Source organism: Meles meles, chromosome 15 (genome assembly GCF_922984935.1).
Source record: "Meles meles chromosome 15, mMelMel3.1 paternal haplotype, whole genome shotgun sequence".
Lineage (NCBI taxonomy): Eukaryota > Metazoa > Chordata > Mammalia > Carnivora > Mustelidae > Meles > Meles meles.
In genome coordinates this window covers 15,890,902-15,909,435 of record NC_060080.1, presented here as the reverse complement: position 1 = coordinate 15,909,435, position 18,534 = coordinate 15,890,902, and the positions used below count along the sequence as shown (strand labels likewise).

Below are 18,534 nucleotides of genomic sequence, written 5' to 3'. Positions count from 1 at the left end.
TCCAGATGCACTGAATTAGTCTGGGTCCTCCTGCATGTGGAGAGCCTCCAGGACTGACTGTCTTTTATCTTGACTAGGGAGATCCTTCAAGGCCCAGCAAACAAAGTCTGCAAAGTCTTCTCCGATCATCTCTGGAGCATACCCAGGCCTTGTGCTTGCATTGGTCTACTATTCCTGACCGACCCATGTTGCTGCCCCAGACCTAACCCTGAAGTCAGCCAGGCCATGTGCCATGGGCTTCCCCTATGGCCTTGTCAGTTTTCCTCTATGTTTTATCTTGGGGATGGGGAGTTGAGGGGTCCAGCCCTTCTTGGGGATTCATTGATTTTGCTAAAACAATCCTTCCCTTCTATGAAGTCCTGTCAAGCAACTCACTCAACAATGGCATGTGATGTTTGTTGACTGACTAACCATTTCACTGAAGTGGTATTTCAAGGCTTTCCTCTCACAAAAACATTTGAATGGTCGGAGGAAGAAGCTGAGGACCCATGAGGCTGACTTCTGTCCTTTGAAGGAAGACTATCCAGGTCCTCCCAGGAGATGAGTGGCCAGGGCGCTGCTCAGGATGGTGGGGAGGCAAAACTCTCCTATTGTTTCCTCTACAACTTCTCCATCTCAGGAACTGCCCCCATCCCCCCAAGGGGGGAACTGGCCTCCTCCTTCCTGACTCCCCCCTAACCGAGTCTTCAGAAACCCCAGTGGACACCAGGCCTCCCGGTCCTCCATCCAGTCAGTGGAGCACTTGGCAGAATCTGCAGTTGTCTCTCCTCAGAAGCTCCTTCACGGCTGTCGGGACACCTGACTGCTGCTCCATCTCTGTCCCTGATATGACTGCTTCTGTGAATTAGAGACCTGTCCTTATGGTCCTCTCAGAGTCTCTATCCTTAAGTTCCTCCCAATACTGACCGCCTGTGGGCTGAATACGACCACAGTGTGTCCTATTTTAAGCAAATCCTACCTATCCAGAATGCAAGCCTAAAACTCACTCTGCAACCAGAGTTGGCTGCCTGGATATGCCCACAAAATCCAGCCTTCAAGATCTTCCCTCTTTGACATCTGAATACAACAGTTGAGCGCCATCCCACATGACTTCCCGAGGCTCCCTAACACATGAATGTCCTGTGAGCTCTCCACTCCTGTCTATCTAGGTCTGTCTCTCTGTGTGTCCCCCATTTAACTTTCCCCAGGTCCCCAAACCCTGTCTGCCCCACCCAACAGAAGAAGACTCTTGCCCCGTGAGGAACAATTTGACTCTTCTATAATTATATCTAGGGAGGGGGTGGGCTTTCATGTTTTATAACCAACAGGCCCATTGACCTATTTTCATTTAAGAGAAAGCAAGCAGGCTTCTTACTAGGAATCATGTTGCCTTCCTTTTAGGCCCCAGACTCCCAACTGCATGCAGTCAGCTTTAAAATACTTTTTTTTCATCTTTTACAAATAAAACAGGGCAATGACTCATCTTACCATGTATTTGAAAGAATCTATTGATCTAAAACTCTGCACACAACTTTTCTGGAACAAGGTAGATTGGCAACGAGACGTCCACGTATACTTGCCTTCTCCTAAGAGGTCAAGATGAGACGCTTGCTCAGGGGAAATTACGGAAGCCTTTGGTTTTGTTCTAAGAGATGGGTCCTCTGGATTCTCAGCTTCTTCCTCTGACCATTCAAATATTTTTGTGAGAGGAAAGCCTTGAAGTACCACTTCAGTGAAATGGTTAGTCAGTCAACAAACAGCACAGGCCAGTGTTGAGTGAGTTGCTTGACAGGACTTCATAGAAGGGAAGGATTCAGGTTCCTATAGCACATTCTTTGCCTATGCCCTTTCTGGGCGTAAAGGAAGGAAACAGGTGGGAGAGGGTAGGGGATAGAATTTGCAGGCAATTTTCCTTCTTTTTTCTTCCATTATTACGTTCAGTTAGGCAGGCAATTTTCTAATCTAAGAGTCACTTAGTGGCTGAGCCAGTCACAGCTCTGCCTCAGGTTCCATACACATTTACTAGGCTTAATAAAATTGGGGCATTCTCTTTGCTAAATCAAAGAATATTCGAAATTTATAACGCACGAGAACCAGGTGGGAAATACTCTTATACCGCAGTTTCCCCTTATCCTGTGAACCATTGTACCTAAAATGAATCTTCACTGCAGATTTTGGGTTTTTTACAGAGTGCGCTTCAGTCAGCTTGGCACCGGGCCAGGTCCTACTGAGGCCACTGGGACACTGTTCACAGTAAGCCCACCTGCGTAGCAAGAAGGATTTGTTCTATTGTTACTGAAACACTTCCAGTCCAGGGAATAATCAATCAAGGAAAATCACGCAAGTTACCTATGCATTGTCTTCACAGAGGCCCTAGACTGACGGGAAGAGGAGATGTTTCCTCTCACCTCGTCATCACTGACACATACACGAGAGCAAGGTTTCCTGGGAGAGTCAGTCAGCTGATCCACTCTCACCTCCGGGGAAGTCTCCTCCTGCCCCCTTGGCTACCCATCATGCTTTGCCATCCACCCCCAGGCTTTTTTCAGTCCCTTCCCTGCGCCTGAAACCCCCTCCCTGACCATCTGTGGGAATAGTCAAGGTTTTCTCAAGTTCCGCTTCCTCCCTGAAGTCTTCCAAGACCGGTGGCCCTTGCCTTGATCATCTGTCTGCCCACAATGGAAGCCCACTGTTCCCTCAAACTCAGGTTTGAGTTTCCCTCTGTGCCTGACCCAGCATGGGCATGCCACAGCACTTCGGCAGCACCCACCCGGGTCAATCTGGTCTGCAGGCCGTCTCCTCAGAGTGGGATGAAGTTCCCTGCACACCCCCAGCCCACCTTGAGGGCAGAATTTGGTTGTGCTCCCCCAAGAGTGGCATCCCCCAGCCCTAGATGTGGCTCTGCTTCCGGCCGGCCAGCAAGTCCACCGTGGTGGAAAGGACAAGTCAGGTCAAGAAAAGCCTGGACCTGGGAATCGGAGGACCAGGTTCTAGTCCCAGCTCTGACCTACAGCGAGGAAGTCACGTCACCTCCCCGAGACTCCTGTTCTTCATCCCGTATTATCTCTCTCACAGGAAAACAGAAACATCTGGTGGGTGCTGACAGCATTGCACACTCAGGTTTGCACACCGCTGGCCACAAGATAGATGCTCGATGAAGGTGTGCTGACTGGAAAAAGGATGGTCAGGGATCCATGCTGTCCCAGAACAGTGACCCTTCTCCTTCTGGGCTCTGACCTCAGGAACCAGCCTGGCTCCCTTGTTAGTCCGGCTCAGGCCAACCGTCTGCACCATCTTGATTCTTGCAGAAACTTTCTCTTGTCAGACAGAACACACGCTTCCTGTCAGCTTTTATTTCTGTGAGGGCTTGCTTACGAGCAGGGCATTCTGTTCTTGGAATTTCTTGTTAAAATATTTCATTTAATTAAGTTTTTACAACCAGCTCTGCTTTGTGTCTGTCAGAAGGTAGGGGCCAGGGCAGCCCTCTCCTCAGCTCCCTGGGAGGCCACGTCACAGAGACTCCGGGGAGAGCCGAGGCCAGGCCCGGGGGCCGTGTGCCCAGGTCTCCAGGCATTCCTACACAGCTCCAGGGGCTGGGATCCTCCACGGGTGCATCTCCATGACAGGCCCCGCTGGAGACCTAAGTGGAAATCTCTCTTAGCCCAAGAACTAACTGTTCAGGCATAATCCAGAACAAATATGTTATGAATTATCTTAGCTACCTCTTAGCACCCCCAAAACTCCAGTCAAGACCCACTGCTCGTCCCCTTACTACTCAGAACCCCCCTCCCCTCTTTAGCCCATTCTTCTGGTCTGTTAAAGCCTTACTCAGGTCCTTCTCTCCTGTGGGTCCTACCCAAGTCCCTCAGTTATAACTGCTTTTCTCTTCCAGGCACTCGCTGGGTGGAGATGGTACCTCCCAGGTCAACCTGGTGATTCATCCAACCTCTTATCCCCTACCGCGATACACCCTCAGGCCACAGTCAGAGCACCTGTCTCTCCTCCCCAGGCTCCAGCTTGGGGCCGCCCTGGGGAGGCCACAGGAGGTCACTGAACCCGGCTGAGTGTGTCCTTCCTTCTCCCCAACAAAGCCCAGCTGCCACAGAACAGGAATGCATAGATAGGGACGTGGCAGAAGGTGCTGTTCTTCCTCACCCATGTTTTGAAAGGTTGCAGGCCACGTGTGCCTAACAGGTGGAACGTGCGGTCTCTAAGAACAGCGGGAGAGGAGGGGGCCGGGGTGAGCAGGCAGGTTTGTACAGACTGTTCTCAGCAGGGTGTGGCTGCACCCAAGGCTCTTCATGGAGCCTCGGCCAACTCTCTCTTTATAACAAACCAACCAATATTTCTGCGTGAGTCTCCAGGATTCCATGGTAAATCTTCCCCCCCCCCCACTCCTCACCACCTCAGTGCTGCTGGAAAGCCTAGGACCCATGCCTTGGGGGCCAGGGAGGTGGGCTGCTTCTGTGCCCTTCCCAGCTCACCCCCGGGGGCTAAGGTTGTGCTCTGGCCTGCCACAGGGTGGAACCGGAGGCCGGGGCTCTGCCTCCAGGGGCTCCTGTCCGCAGCCGGCAGCCTCCTGACCTGGCCCATACCTGGACTAAGGGAACCACTGTGGCCCCTGGATAATTCCAGGCTCCTTGTGGGTTGCTAAGAGCCTGGCTGCCACCTGTCAGGAATTTGCGGTCAGGGATGTGGCAGAATGCACTGTTTTCCCACACTCATATTTTAAAAGGTTACAGACCATGTGTGCGTAACAGGCAGAACATTAGGTCACTTGTCTCACTTAGAACAATAATCCGTTTTGCTAGGGGTCAGGTTGACACAAAGAATCTGTCCAGACCAGGTCTCTGGATGGGACTTAGCCCTCCCCTCAAACTAATGAAATTTTCAACTCGTGGGTACTTGAGTTAATAAAGCGTGCCACACATCTGCTCAGGCCACTGGCAGAAGAAAGCCCTGGGGTTCAATTTTGAGATCACTGACATAATGTTTGAGTGGCCTCCCGCGGGCGCCCGGTGGGACACCAAATTAAGGAAAGCTGCACAATGAATGTGTGAGAAAAAACATTAGTGTATAAACACAGAGGCCAAGGCTCCCCGAGGGGAGGGTGAGCGAGAGGAGGCCTTGGAATTACAGAGAGAGGGTCGGTGGGGGCTACCGCTGGGATTTCACGCCAATGGCCTGCAGGTAATGAATTATTTTAAAGGAAATTGGCATCAACATGATCTTAGGTCAAAGAGACGAAAAAAGTAAAAAGAGCATATTTTCTATGGCTGTTGAATTAAGTGCTAAAGTATAATGTGAGTGGTTCTAAACAAAATAAAAACCTGAAGGTGAGACGATAACACAGCCCCGGGAGAGGCTACAATTCAAGCCCGCGGACCCCTGAGAACCTAGCGGCTCCCTCTCACTGGCCTGGCTGGGGCAGAAGGCCTGTCCCCTCCGGGGGGCCGGGGAGGAAGGAGCCCCTCGCCCACTGGAACAGGAACTCTTCACGGTCATTCCCAGCAGCCCACAGAGAGAAAATCAAACTGAAAATTCCTCAGAAGATGCAAAGCCGGATGGCGCCCCTCCCCCAGGAACCCCCAGGCTCTGAAGAGGAAGGGGACAGGTAGCACGCTGAATTTTCTCTGTGGTCTTTCTGTGGTCTTTCCTTGGGGAAAAGGGAGAGGACTTCTGACTTCCATGGCCCAGTTCCCAGGAAATGCCATGTGTTTGCTTTGAGGTCCGGGCAGGTCAGGCCTGAGACCCGCCGCTGACACTTCCCTGCACCTCCCCCAACGTGCCTGATGGCCGTAGGCTGTGGAAGCGGAGAGCCCCCCAAGTCCTTAGACCGGGTCCCCAGGCTGCAGGTGGGAGTCCTGGAGGCTGAGGTCACATCACTGGAGCAGGCCAGCTTCCCCTCAGACACCAATCCAGAAGTCGTGTGGGTTGAGGAGGTATAAACTTAAGGCAACGTGAAGGCCACCTATAGGCTTGGCCAGCCTTCTGTTCAGGTGCTCTGCTGGGGCACTAAGGTCAGGCTTGTCCTTAGTTTTTTTGTTCCTTCAAGTGCCTACCATGTGCTTTGGGGCCCTGCCCCATCGGGTATGCAGAGAGGCCAGGGTGAACGGAGCACAGGAGATGAAGACATAAGCCTGACACATGACGAAAAGAGCTCAGCAAATGCGGCCCCCAGGGCTTTGCCTGTAGCACCCTCTCCCTTCCCCTTTCCCAGCGACATGCCACACTTTGTCTATCCCCCTCCCCTGGGAAGTCTTCTCCGACCCCGGTCCCTCAATCTGTCGGGCCCCACTTGTCTTCTGAGCCATGAGCCCTCTCTTCTCCTGACTGTGTACACCTGGTCCCCTCTGTAGCCCTCTGTAGGCTCTTGGTGGAGCTGGGGGGCAAGACCTTGTAGATCAACTTAGAGCCAAATTGGTCCCAGTTACACACCTTCAAGAAGGTCAGGAGCTTACCCACCAAACGAAAGCCGTGGTCCCTTCCTCAGAGAGGACTTAGCAAGGGAGGGAGAGAGGCTGGGCGAGGTGCAGCTGGTCCCCACAAGGGGCCACACCATGATTAATGATGTTCCCCCAGAGGCTGTCCCAGCAACTGCACAGGGCCACTGCGGAATGCAAAGCAAGTGCCTCTGGGAGCGGCCCAGCCATGCCGCGCAACTCAGACCTTCCCTCTCTGCTAGGAGAAAAGTCCATGCCTACAGCTTCCCAGCATTCAGCCCAGATCTCTCCCAGGGGAAAGAAGAGGCTTTGTCCTTCAGTCCCACCTTCCAACAGAGGACACGGAGGAAAGAGACTCCATGCCCGGCCACCTGGATCTCATTCCCACTCCCTCCCGGTCTTTGGAGGGCACTGTACCTCCATTCCTCACGTGTAAAATGGGGATGACAATGGCGCCTACCTCAGAAAGTTCTGGTGAAAATAATAGACGTTTGCGTGTGTCAGTGGCTCTGAGGAGTGTCTCACACAATGAAATGCTGTGTACTTACTTGCTACTTTTAATATCTAATGATCTGATTTCAGAAACTTGTTCTTCCTTGAGAACCAGCTCAGCACCTCACGGGCCATCAGCCTCTCCCTCCCTCGTCAACCCCCGACAGTAGCAATCCAGTTCTGGACGATTCAGTACCCAAGGTGCAGGGAGGCCTTGCGCTGCCTGAGTTTCTTCCTCTGCCACTAACTTAAAGGCAGCATCTTCGCAGGCCTCATAACGTAGAGAGGAGGTTTTGCAGGTGATGGGGCCAGGGCAGCCAAAGGACCTGCACATACCAGCCAGGCCACTGCTGCTCCCAGCACGGAAGGAGCCCAGCGATGCCATCCCCGCTTCTCCGCTCTCCTCAAAGTCACTAGGACCCGGGGCTCCAAGGAGGGTATGTGGAGAATGGGAGCAACAATCCGCACGTTCATTGAAAGTAATGAAGTATATAGCACCAACGCCTCACAAGGTCCAAAGGGCAGCTTTGGGGCCCAGGCTCAGCAGGGTGAAAGGCTGTTCCCGCCAGAGGCACACCAGCCTGATGCCTCCGTTGCCTCCTCAGGCTGCTGGCCCCAGGGAAGCCCGAGGTCAGTCATTTGTCACTATTCTCCAGACCACAACAGGCCCATCTATACAATGAAACAGTTGAAACCAGTGATTTCTAAAGGCCTTCGGGTTCTGAAGGACTGCAGAGGGGTCCCTCTGTTACCTTTACCAGCACCATCATCATCATCATCATCATCAGGAATAATAACCAACTCATTTGTAATGACTTACTTTGTGCAAGGCATTGTGAATCATCAGAACAAGCACATCGTAACATTTTGTGGTCCTCGTGGGGACCACAGTCAGGGAAACTGAGATTCAAAGAGGCTGAGCTGCTCAAGGTATCAATAGCAAAGTGGGCTTCAAATCCAGATCTCTGTGATCTCCGAAACCATACCTGGTAACCGACACTGTGCCATTTTTTTGAGAACAGTGATGACACCAGTGCTCTTAACAACTCCTCTGTGCCCGGCACACTCTATGAACGTGTTCTCATTTCGTCTTTACGCCAATCTTACCAAAAGGTAGGTATGGTCATGGTCGTCCCATTTTCCCAAGGGCATTAATGCAACTTACCTAGAGCCAACAGTGTCCTTTCTAACACAGAAATCTGATCCTGTCACTCCCTTTAGTGCAAATCGAGCTCATGGTGGTGACCAGAGTGTATTTCCTTAATTAGTCACCCAACTCGATTTTTGGTGACAGCAGAACTGATGTTCTTCCCGTGGGCACAAGGAAAACTATACCAGTTATTAAAATATTGAAACACATCTGAGCCAGTGGGTACGCAGCCACTGGCCCAACCTCCCCACAAGACCCCCTGCCCCTCCCCATCACTGTAGTGTCTTCCAGGGGACCTGTGGGCCTCCCTGGGACTCGAGTGCTGCTGTGTTCTGATTGGTCAGTGCCCAAGTCAGGCTGGGTGTCGCCCCCTTGGTGACAGCGACCTATGCACATACACAGGCGTGTGGGACACATTCTTTACATTCACACCTGGCCCTATACACTTGCCCACAGGAGACCCAGGAACTCAGAAGTGCCGATGTTAAGTTAATTAAACACAGACGTCGTCAGCCTGAGGGCGTTCCAATGTCTCCTTAGAGCACATTGACAAACCACAACCAACCTGTAAATGTCTCAAGGTTAAAAAATTGAATTCTGGGGGGCGCCTGGGTGGCTCAGTGGGTTAAGCCTCTGCCTTTGGCTCAGGTCACGATCCCAGGGTCCTGGGATCAAGCCCCGCATCGGGCTCTCTGCTCAACCAGGGAGCCTGCTTCCCCCTCTCTCTCTGCCTGCCTCTCTGCCTACTTGTGATCTTTTTCTGTCAAATAAGTAAATAAAGTCTTTTTTTAAAAAATTGAATTCTGGAACACTGAAAAGAAATTAAAGAAAATAAAAAACTTTTTAAAGATTTTGTTTATTTATCAGACAGAGATCACAGGTAGGCAGAGAGGCAGGCAGGGGCAGGGGGGGAGGGAAAGGCAAGCTCCCTGCCGAGCAGAGACCCCGATGAGAGGCTCTGTCCCAGGACTCTGGGATCATGACCTGAGCTAAAGATGCACACGTGCCTGGGGTCTGTACGTAGATACACACACCCGCTGGAATGCATGCACACGCAAATGCTCCCTCATACAGACCCCAGCTCGTGCCTCTGGCTGCCTCCCTGAGGCTGCCAGACATTCTCCTTCCCAGGCTTACTGCCAGCCTCGGTTTCTGAAATTCTCTCTTTTCTGCTCCATGTTGCCTTCAGCGGCTCCCTGGAAATCCGGGGCCGTGCCTCTCGACATGCGGAGGCAGAGAGGAGCGCAGCGACAATGGTCAGGTGAAGGGGGACCGAGAGCACGTGCTTTGTCAGCCTGGCCTGGCTCGCAGCTCGGCGTGATAGAGGTTGCCTTGACGAAGAGAAGTCGCCCGGTTGCCGGCAGGCAGGTGCTCTTGCCCGTAGTCTGCAAGCCTCCAGAAAGTCCTTCCTTGGGGAAGGAGCAGGCTTAGGTTCCACCAGCTTCCGGTGAGCCCCAGCTTGGCACCAGCTTCGGGGAAGGGACCAGGGACATTCCTGATGCTTTTCAGGAGGTACTCCGAGACACTCAGGGAAGGTGGCCTTCCTGTTGAAGTGATAGAAATCTCCAAGAATGCATCATCACAACTGATGTTCTCAACTGAACCCCTGTGCAGGTCAGCTCACACCTCTTGACTTGAGCACAGATGGAGGGGGGCCTCCCTCAGCTCCCTGCCTCTCACTCCAGCGAGAGCCAATACGGTGCTGAGACAGGCCCAGGAGTGGAGATGGGCTGTACTCGTTCACCCAACGAACGCTAAATGAGCACCTGCTACATGCCCGTTGCCCTTCAAGGAAGAACAACACAAGAAAATCTCTTGATTCTGTCTGCAGTCGCTCTGCCTACACGGCCAATCCCTTATCCCCAGGGAGCACAGTGACATTTTGGTGGTTGGCCTCTGCGACATCTGTTGGGGCCACAAACTTCCCTTCTGTTCTACGATGTATTTGGGTCTTAGAACCTCTCATATTCCTTCTAACATAAACTTGTTTACCAGGGTAACCTCCAGAGACGTCTTATCTCTCATGGCCAGGAGAGCAACTGAGCCTCCAAGGACAGACCTGCAGCATCTGGAGGTCTGGGGAGCGCAGTGTCAGCCGTGGTCTCTGCCCAATAAAGGAGCGCTCCCTCCCAGCACAGGCACTGGGCTTGGGTTTCTCCAGGGAGTATCTCACTTTAGTAAGATGCCCCTAAATAAAACCCATCCCACCTGAAGAACTTCACCCAAAGGCTTTTCCATGATCCTCACTCACTTTTAGCTGCGTATCAGCTGTCTCTGTTGCATTTCAGGTAGAGTGGCCCCTGTGGACTTCAGAGGTGATGCTGATAAAGGGCAGGCATAGGACTTGACTGCCAAGACCCACAGAGCTGTTTGGGGGACCTTCCAGCCAAATTTCTGTTCCCCAGGAATCGTTCACTAGAGGGGCCACCCCGGGACAAAGCCACTCTCAACTGGGACCACCCACCCACCTGCCTATAGCCTGAAAGTGCCCTGTGCCCTGTGGGCCAAGGCCACGTCCCACAGCATCTTCACACCCAGTGAAGGATCAGGCACAGAGTAATGACCCCATACACATACTGATTGTGCTTTCCTCCCGCAGAATCTGCTCAGTGAAGGCAAGGACTCTGTTTCAGACCCTCTCCTCTCCTGAACACTCATGTGTCCTTCTCCCCACCACCCATCACCTCTGTACTTGGACAACCTGCCTGCCAGGTAGACATCAGCTGAAGGAGTCAAGGTGGGGAGCCCATTTTCTGGATACCTCCTGCCTCCAGGGGGCTGGCTCGAGTTATCCCTGCCGCTCGTCTCCATTTCCCCCTCGCACCTGCAAGCCACTCGGGGCCGAGGAGGCAACATCTGCACACCGGCTGTCCTTAGCCCAAGGGCGCAGATATTTTACATGCAGCCCTGAGGTTCAGGCTAAGGCCCACTATTGGCTCCAATTTCCAAATTAGCTAAAGCTCAAAATGGGCCCAAAAGTCTCAGCCCAAGAGGGGGATTTACAGAGCGTCGACCAAGCCATGGGTGTTAAGCTGATGGTGCATTCCTCACTGACTAGAGGACCAGTGCAGGGCAGACCCCTGGAGCTACTCTCAGACCCCCATGTCCTCTCTAGGAGGGGGCTATTCTCCCCTAGCCTTGCCACCCAACTTTGCGGTTCAGGGCGGGGGGCAGGGCTTTGCTCCTGTGCTGGACCATAGTCTCTGTCCCTGACAACCAGCTGGATGCCAGAGAGCTTCAGGCACGGCCAGTGGCAGAAAGCCTTGCTGCTAAGCCTGGAGCAGAACGGCGCTTTGCTCTCTCCCTTTCCTGCACCGGGAACAGTACAAGAAGGGAAAAAGACAAGAACAAAATGCTGACTTTGACTCACCTTGGTAATATCTGCCATTTCAAGCACCTCCCATCCCCAGAAAACATACTTGGAAGAAAAACTTCAGCCCCCTCAGTAACATCAAGAATTCACACAATGTCGAGCATTTCCACTGAAATGACGGCTGTACTGAGGCCTGAACTCAACCCGACGCTCTCAATGCCCAGAACAAGGCAATCATGTGGCTAGTATTCTTTAATGAGTGACAAGAGCCAAGTTATTTCTGTTTGGTTTGGTTTGGGGTTTTGTCTGTTTCTTAAGCCTCTCATCATGTTTTATTCATGTCACACCAAGAAAAGCCCTAGATCAAGTCCATCCAAGAAGATAGGCATCCTGGGGCCCGTGAGAACTCAGGGCTTCACGGGAAATCTGCAGGACTGAGTGTACCTCTGAGCTGAGGACCGCATGTCCCACAGTATGCGAAGGCGAGTGAGCATTGCTTCCTTTCTCCTCCTGGGGCTATTGGCGCTGGTTGTTACTGTCGCCTTGGCTCTCTCTCTCTCAGGTTCTGTCCACTTCTCACTCTTTGTTCAGTTTTGTCTTCCAATGTCTGGCTGATAACTTTGGGGGGGATGAAAAATCATGGCACCACCCAATTTATCAGATGTCCAGGGGGCTTGAGAAAAGTGAGCATTCACCATCTGGCAAGTAGAAAGGTTTTGGGAAACACAGAACTCGGGGATGAGCAGGAGTCCTATTTCAGGTCTTAGTTCTGTCCCCAGCATCCCGCGAGACCTTGTGAAAACCTCCTCTTCCCTCTAGCCTTCGGTGTCCTTCGTTTCTTTGGAAGGAGACCAAAGGACAGAAAAATGTGGAGGGACCCAGAGAGCTGCCCTCCTGGAAAAAGATGCTGAAGTGAATGGGGTCCAGCCAAGGACAGACTGATGAGGCTATTGTCCTGGATAAGGTGAAAAGTCAGGGCCTTCTCCTTGGCCCGTGGAATCATGCAAGTAGTCAGGTTCCCTAGACCTGTACGAGGTAGGAGAGCACAGGCAGGGGCCCTTTCTTTCAACTCTGGGGTGCACGGCAGACTTCCTAAGTCACTACATGTAGCAGCGTCCCCAGGGCAGCAAGCCAAGCTATACCCGGGCCTTTCTCTCACCTGCGTTTGCCCTCCTCTGCAAGAGAAGTTGGTTAGTATGGTCTTGCTTACTCAGTGTGAGCTTCTACAGGACAGAGGTCTGGCCAACCAGCCCTGAGGCATTTTGCATGTTCTGTGATCTTACAGGTGAGTCTTTTAAATTCCTTTTTTATTTTATCTTATTTTATTTTATTTATTTGACAGAGAGAAATCACAACTAGGCAGAGAGGCAGGCAGAGAGAGAGGAGGAAGCAGGCTCCCTGCGGAGCAGAGAGCCCGATGTGGGGCTCGATCCCAGGACCCTGGGACCATGACCTGAGCTGCAGGCAGAGGCTTTAACCCACTGAGCCACTCAGGTGCCCCTTACAGGTGAGTCTTAATGAAATCTCAGGCTCAGAAAGACTAAGTCACCATAACCTTTCCAAGAGTGAAAACAGGTAGTAATCTCCACATCCTCCTGGGATTCTCAGTGTCTCTGTGAGATGCCAACACTGTGACAACCACGTTCTCCTCTCCGCCTTCCTTCTGCCCTGGGAAACAAGGCTGGTGATGTGTTTGAGAATCAGGCAACGGGAAATTGGGCCCCAGAAAGACAGGTGGAAGGCAAGCGGGGAGCCGGGGATTGCTCGCCCATACGAGGCTGGGAAACGAACTAAACCAGCACCTCCCCAATCCCCCCTTTCATCCCTTTGCCCCAAGTAAAGCCCCAACCATGAGGATTCCAGAATGTGCCTCACAGGCATCCCAAGACCCAGCTCCTTATGAAACATTACCATACTCATTTGGGCACAATCAGAATTTTTTAATCATCTTCCTGAGCCTCAGTTTATGGGGATAGATCATTTCCAGATGTGATTCAACATACAAAAAAAAAAAACAAACAAAAAAACCACACACTCATTGATTAACAAATAATTTCTAGATGGCACATACATGTGACTAGAATCCCCAGTTGCAAGTTGTATCAAATTTTGTTTGAGTGGGAGAGATGTCAGCAACCCACACCCCGCAACCTCCCGTCCCTGGAGAAGTCTATCTCTTTTCAGCTGAGGGCTCTTCCCCAGGCTGGCTCCAGGCGCATCTCTTCCAACCAGATCAAACAGGAGCTGGAAAAAAGAGCTCTGGCCTTTACCAGATCCCCTCTACCACTTTTACTGATGACTTCCCACAGGTGCCGTGCTTTGAACCAAGGGCAAGAGTAAATGATACAACGAGAAAGAGTTCTGGGCTGCCAATCAAAAGAAAGCTTTCTCGTCCCTACTCTACAGCAAGCTGCCTATGTGAGCTTCAGGGAGACATTTCACCTGTCCATTGTTCTCACTCTTCGTTCGGCTATTTGATTTACAAGCATTTCTAAATCACTTACTGTGCACTAGTCCCTGATTAGCCTAGGTGAGTGTGCCCTTGTCCACAAGCAGACATTGCTGATCGATGCTTGCATACTTTCCCAAAGAAGGTTCCCAAAGAACCTTCAGCCTCAGCACCCCCCACCTAAAATCTACTTCTGCCTGAGGTAAGGATTTGGTACAGGTCTAGTTGGACTTGGTGTCCTCAGTGGAGCTGGCAATTCAACAAAAGAGGCGGATCCCGTCACAGCTGCCACAGAAGGCGATGGGAACTGAAGATTCCAGAAAGGGAGGAATCTGGGCTTGGTGTGTGAACCCTGATGTAGGAGCTTACAGATTCGAAGGGGGGGTGTGCCCATCCTAAAAAGAAAATGAAGACCCTGAGAATTTGGAAGGATGACCCAGAGCCAGTCAAAGTCACTGGACCAGCTTTCGTTTTGACCAGACTTAGCCCCGGGAGCCGACCCTTGTGCACACGGAGACACACTTTGCTCTTTCCCTGGCCTCTCAGAGCCCCTGCAGTTCCCCTAGAGGCTCCACATTCCATCAGTTAATTGGTTTGTTCCTCCCATTCTGTGGCAGCCGATGTCACGTGACATGTGCATTATTCTCAACCCTCTTTCAAAGGGTATCAATTCCTCCAGTGACCGTAAGTGATTCTTCGTTCCTGCATGTTTCACGGGGCCACTGGAAGGACGGATGCGCCTATCAAAAGGGAAAAAAATGTCTGCATCTTGGGCTGCAACCAAGCCACAGCTTAATTTCCTCCTCTGGCTGTACTTCTGGAGAAGTTAATATGAAAAATGGGGCTGGGGTGACTTTGTCTCAGAGAAATAGGCCACACTCCGTAACTGGACAAACAAGGTGCTTGGCTGGAAATAAGATGTTCTTTGGCTGGCATCTCCAAAACGTGACAGATTCTTCCCAGATGCTATTTAAAGCACGCGGCGCGCTTTCCCCACCTCGATGCATTGCTTACGCCGGACTTTAAAAATCAGGCAGAGTGGAAACATAGCACCAGCAATGTTGATTTTAATAAAACTAATGTTTTCCAAGCACATGTTAGGAAGCAGCCACTGGGAGAAGCACTTTGCCTGTGTTTTCTCACTTAATGTTTACTTCAACCCCCTGAGGAATCTGGTGTTATCATAAGGAAACTGAGGCTCAGTGAGATTAAGCAAATTGCCCAAAGACACACAGTTAGTAAGTGATACCCTCGAGGTTTGAACTCAAGCATAACTTCAAAAGGCGTGGCCTTAATTGCTGGAGGCCATGCTTATGGGATCTCTGTCCACCCCTGTGCTCCTGGCTGAAGCTTGTCACCATGACAACACGCCCCGATCTGGGCCACAGTGATGCAGCGACGGTCAGCAAGTCAGAACTGCTTTCTGTCTTTCACCCAGGAAGTCTGGGGGCCATTTTCCACAGCTGGGGGTTCTCTGTCTGGCAGAGGGGCTGGAATGCTAGGTCTCAGCCTCAGCAGAATGGTCATTGCTCTGAGACAGAGACAGGCAGGTTTCTGATGAGCATAGAGCAGGCTGAGAGGAGGTATGTGGCTGGTTACTGCCTCACAGGAGGGACGGAAATGCAGCGTGAAGGCCAAAATACAGAGAGTTGACAATGTGTTACTTTTACAGCCAAAAGCCAGTGTTTCAGGCAAAGCAGAAATTCTATATTGAGCACACCCCTCTGTCACAGCCCAGGATGATGACTTTCAAATGCAAATATAAAATAACACACAGAAATTTGTCATGGATCTCAGTTAATGACTCTCTTTTACCCTCCAGAAATATCTATTACCACCGGCAAGCATTTCCAGCCACAGTTTCTTTCCAGCTTTGTCTACATCTCTACATTAAGCCCAGCTTTTCATTTCCTGTAGAACAGTGGTCCTCATCCTGTGGGCCTGGATCCTTATCATATCTCAGAGCTGCAACAAGGGGCCCATGAGGCTGTTCACACACTAATGTCTAAAGCCTTCGTATGTCTTATTTCACATAAACTTTGACTACTTTTTAAATCCCATTTGATGCTACTATGACTAAAACATACACATTTATTTCAAAACTTTCTCAAATTTACAGTAACTTGGTTATTAACTAATTTTTCAAACATTAGATTGCGAAAGGCCATCAACCATTCTGTGGGGTTTTTGAAACTTTTTGACATTAAAAAGGAATCCTTATAATCTCCCCGACATTGAAGTTCTTCTCAGATTCCCTTTTCACAAATTTTTTGATGAACTTCAAAGGGCTGGAAGGAAATCCTTAAAGCTACCAAAAGCACAGAGGACACCTGCGGTTGATTGAAAGAATTGCCACAATTCTTTGCGTCTTCTTGCATCAAAAGGTGGAATCTATGTCTTGAGCTGGTGATTGGGTTTGGATGATAGAACTCAGAGAACATGATGTTCCTGGGCCTCAAGAGTTTCACACATTTCCATAGGCTGTCCTGAGAGCTGTTATGTGATTAAATCTTGCTTTGCCTGATGGAGGATGGGAGAGCAGCTTGTAGGGCCCTGCACCTCTGGGAACACTATATTCTTGAACTTGGCTGACATTGACCCCTGTCTTAGTCAGCTTGGACCTCTGTAACAAAAACCAAAGACTGAACAGATTAAACAACAAACATTTATTTCTCACAGTTCTGAAGGCTGAGAAATCCAAGATCAAGTTACCAGCAGATACGGTGTTTGGTGAAAACGGGCTTCCTGTTTCCTCATTATATCCTTAAGTGGCACAGAGCAGAGAGGAAGGAAACAAGCTCTCATGTGTCTTCAAAGAAGGGCACTAACCCCATTCACAAGGGCTCCACCCTAACAACCTGATCACCTCCCTAGGCTCCACCTCCTAATACCATCTCATTGAGGGTTAGGATATCAACATATGAATTCCTCACAACACAATACTCAACACAATCAACACAAATACTCAGTCCCTAACACCCTCTAAAGGCAGAGCCTTCACAGTTGCCAAAAGGAAGGGATCTGAAATTTCAGAATGAAGTTAGGACTGTTAGCACCCCTTAATTTTTGGCATCTCGCACCTCTTTGCTGCGCTCAGGTTAGCCAGACTGGAGACGCTGCTTCAGCACCCGTCCCTCCTCCCTCCAGCCTTGTGTATCTTACCCTGCATTCTCTGTGAACATGAGTCCTTTTTATTCTCTCATTCCTCCTACTGGGATTTCCATTCTGACCCATTCTGTCAAGGGTTGAGATTATGCTCCAACCATTTTCACCAATATACCTCAGTTCTTTTTTCCATAATAGTTAAAGTCCATAATGCAATTGTAAACAAAGTACCTGAACCGTCTGACCACTTCAGGGGTCCAGGGTCCCTGGAGAGTCCATCAACATAATACATTTAAATCTTCTAATTAAATTGGGTCAGAACTAGTAATATAGGCATATGTCCAGAAGATCCATGTCTCCATTTTGTTATGATGCGAAGTCATCTCTACGGTCAACTGCTGTGAGGGTAAGGGCCAGAAGACAGTTTTCCTGGGAAAGGCTCATCCTCAGGTTGCAATGCTCAGCCTCTGGGCCAGGTCTTAGTCTATGGCCTTTCTCTTTTGACTGTTTCAAAAACTCCTTTTCCTCCTATGAGGTCACTGTTCATCAGTAAATCCTTGAATCGAGGAACCGCAATATTTAGGAACAACCTTCTGAGAGAAAAAGATCAGAATTTAAAGAAGTCTGCTTTAGTCCAGAACCCAAATAGCTGGATGGGTCAGCCTCTCTCTGTGAGACCCTGCTAGTCAAACCTAGTAGGATCTGAGCTTTGTGCAGTGGCAGTATCGTAGCCAATGAGGTTTATCCGAGGCACGATTATTGCTAATTGAAAACCTAGTAGGATCTGGATTCTTCCTGATACAGAAAATGGAGCTTTTCTTTAAAAAATAAAATAAAAAATTTCCCCCAGAACAAACCTGGTATACTGGCTGTAACTACTATTCCCAGGATACAAAAGCAGGGAGTGGGAAGTGATCCTTCTTGTCCAGCCCATTGAATGCCCTGGCAATAATTTCCAAATACTTGGATTGAAAGATATTTTGGTTAGTCTCACAATAATACTGGAAGCTTCTTCCCAAGGAGTGAGAGTTCATAGCCAAAGGAAGGAGTGCCTGTGTCATAGTAATTATCATCATTAAGTCAGTTCAACATTATGTAGGGCTCTGGGTGCCTCCACAGCCCCCTAAGGTCAACCCCATCAGATTCTGCTCACTGCAGCATTAGAGTAAACCCTTCACCTTGCAAGTACTACCTGGGAGTGACACAAGACTGTTCACAGGAAAGAATCTGCTCAGAGACTGCTACCACCGCCCAAAGAGACCTCAGAGCGAGCTGTGGCCCAGGCTGCAACAAGCAATAGATCTTTTGAGACAACCAGCTCTATGCCTAGATCTGTCCTGGGTGCTGCTGAGCACAAGGGAAGAGAAAGGTCATCACCACCACTGTCACCACCACCACCACTATCACCATCATCACCATCATCACCATCATTATTACCATCACCATCACCATCATCATCACCATCACCATCATCACCACCACCATCATCATCACCATCATCATTACCATCATCTTCATCATTACCCTCACCGTCATATCATTACCATCATCATCATCATCATCGCCATAACCGCCACCACCTCCATCATCACCACCACCAGCA

The 18,534-nt window shown here is 50.4% G+C and overlaps 1 pseudogene; it reads left to right on the top strand.

Moving 5' to 3' along the window:
• The first annotated feature begins 17,636 nt into the window (after positions 1-17,636).
• On the top strand, positions 17,637-17,757 carry LOC123926295 (annotated as a pseudogene).
• Positions 17,758-18,534: the final 777 nt, after the last annotated feature.